Below are 2,500 nucleotides of genomic sequence, written 5' to 3'. Positions count from 1 at the left end.
GCAGGAGAGCTCGTCGGGGTAGCAGGCCCTGCAGCCGTGGTCACCGCCAAACCCCCACAACTCGAGCAAGTGAAAAAAAAAGTAACAAATAAGAAAGGATCGTCGGCTTGGGGGTACGCCCGTTTCCGTTTCAACTTGTCTCGCGAGGGTGGTTTCGGGGCCAGCAGGAGAGCTCGTCGGGGTAGCAGGCCCTGCAGCCGTGGTCACCGCCAAACCCCCACAACTCGAGCAAGTGAAAAAAAAAAGTAACAAATAAGAAAGGATCTCTGTCGGCTTGGGGGTACGCCCGTTTCCGTTTCAACTTGTCTCGCGAGGGTGGTTTCGGGGCCAGCAGGAGAGCTCGTCGGGGTAGCAGGCCCTGCAGCCGTGGTCACCGCCAAATCCCCACAACTCGAGCAAGTGAAAAAAAAAGTAACAAATAAGAAAGGATCGTCGGCTTGGGGGTACGCCCGTTTCCGTTTCAACTTGTCTCGCGAGGGTGGTTTCGGGGCCAGCAGGAGAGCTCGTCGGGGTAGCAGGCCCTGCAGCCGTGGTCACCGCCAAACCCCCCACAACTGTTGGGCGCCTACCTGCGCGGGGCAGGAGGACACTTTCCGATTTCAAATCTCCGTTTGCCGAGTCCACCCCGAACGCACGCGGGCGGGCGGGTTCGCATCACCCTTCGTCACAAGGGGCGAAGCCCGTTCCACCGTCTCGTCAGTAGTGCCGACCGGTCTGTGATCGACGAGGGGAGCCACACCAGGTCCGGCCCTGCTGCTTGGCGGCACCGCGTCGTCGGGAGCTCGCGACAGACGGAGGGTTTCGGTGTACTCTCCAGCCACGGGAAACGAAGCCGGTGATGCAGGCGCCGGTCTTTCGCTCCCAAATCGGCTGGGTTTACATCGTTGCTATCTAGTCACGCTCCCTTCAAACCCGACGGGGTACCTATTCCCCTCACCCGTCTGTGCGTATACAGCCTCTTTGCACTTGCGGGATGGGGGTGGTGGTTTAAAGACTCTCGAGTTGCCGCCCGTCGGTCTCCGAGCTCCGTGCAGTAGTGATCCCCAGCGAACTGCCAGCAGGGCGAACGAGCGATCCCGCTCTCGGTCGGGGCGCCTGGCGTCGATCGGTGGTCGGTGGCTTGCGGGCAAGCTGCGCTGTGAGTGTGGGAACGAGTATGACGAGCCGTTGCCGCGACTCCCAGTCCACCTCGGCGGTGGCTGGGCCGGGCGGGCGTCTGCTCGGGCGAGTGCCGCCCCCGCCTCCTCGCAGGAAGTCCGCTCGCCGACACGCCGCCACGTGCACGCGTCAGTGACGCTGCCGAACCGATGGCCGGTGCCCGTTCCCGCCTCTGCTTTTCCTAGGGCAAAGCTGCTGCACGCCTCGTGATACTAGGCGGGCGACATGGTGGCGGTGATCCTGCCTCCGTCGCTGCGGTGCGTTGGGGCACGCATCGCCTCTTGGGCGCCCTGTCCTCCTCCCCCCAATAGACGTATGTTTCTGCGGGCCGCACCAGGATGGTGCTCCCCATCGCTTCACGCCACCCTGCTCCGCCCGCACGCCGGCGTGCAGGTGGCTGTAGCTCAAGGTGGGGAGCGTATGTGCGGTCCGGGTCGCTTTCCTCTGGCGAGGGAGAGACCTAAAACAAACTCAGACAACTCTTGACGGTGGATCACTCGGCTCGTGCGTCGATGACGAACGCAGCTAGCTGCGAGAATTAATGTGAATTGCAGGACACATTGATCATCGACACTTTGAACGCACTTTGCGGCCCCGGGTTCTTCCCGGGGCCACGCCTGTCTGAGGGTCGTTTGGCAATCAATCGCACTCGCCTTGGCTGGCGAGAGCGCGGCTGGGGTGTCGCAGAGGACCCGTCCTCTTTGTCCCCCTAAGTTCAGACTCCGGAGCCCTCCGGCGTCGGAGCGCTTGGCCTTTCCCCCCCACCCTGCACATTCCGTTCGTCAGGCTCGACGCCATCCCCCCGCCGGGGAGCGCGGCCTGGCGTCCGTCTGTGTCGTGGCAGTGGGGCCAGCACGGCTGTCACCGGTCCCAGAATGGCTGTCGGTGGTTCACACTGTGTGTGTGTGCCAACCCTCCTGGTCTCTGGGACACGGAGCTGCCACGAAGTGTTGAGCCTCCAGTGGGGGGTCTGCCTAAGCTCTGCACGTCCGCATTGGGTCCGTCTCTCGGTTGGCTGGCAGTGGAAAGAGTGAAGGGAGCCGCGGAGGTCCGGTGCTGGTGCGCCGCCGGCCTGACCGTGGAGCTCGCCGGTTTGACACGCTGACCCGACTCGATGGTTGATCGATTGAGAGTGCTGGGAGCTGCAGGCCGCCCGCTGCTGCAGCCGCCCGTCTCGTGGTTCGTCCTCGGCCTTAAGTGGCCGGCGGGGCGTCTGATCCTGTCTCCCCTGCTGGCGCCGAGTGCCTGGCCGAGGGAGGAGGTTTTCGTCGAACGCTGTGACTTGGACGGTCGCACGCGCGTGGATCGCTGGCTCTTGGCTCTCCCGTTCAGTCCGCACGTT

The 2,500-nt window shown here is 63.7% G+C and overlaps 1 non-coding gene across 1 annotated transcript; it reads left to right on the top strand.

Annotated features, from left to right (window-relative positions):
• Nucleotides 1-1,635: 1,635 nt before the first annotated feature.
• Nucleotides 1,636-1,789, top strand: LOC140473787 (5.8S ribosomal RNA). The gene has a single exon (XR_011958620.1). It is a non-coding gene; the product is annotated as a 5.8S ribosomal RNA (ribosomal RNA).
• Nucleotides 1,790-2,500: the final 711 nt, after the last annotated feature.

This window comes from Chiloscyllium punctatum, unplaced genomic scaffold (assembly GCF_047496795.1).
Source record: "Chiloscyllium punctatum isolate Juve2018m unplaced genomic scaffold, sChiPun1.3 scaffold_721, whole genome shotgun sequence".
NCBI lineage: Eukaryota > Metazoa > Chordata > Chondrichthyes > Orectolobiformes > Hemiscylliidae > Chiloscyllium > Chiloscyllium punctatum.
This window is presented reverse-complemented; position numbering and strand designations above follow the sequence as displayed.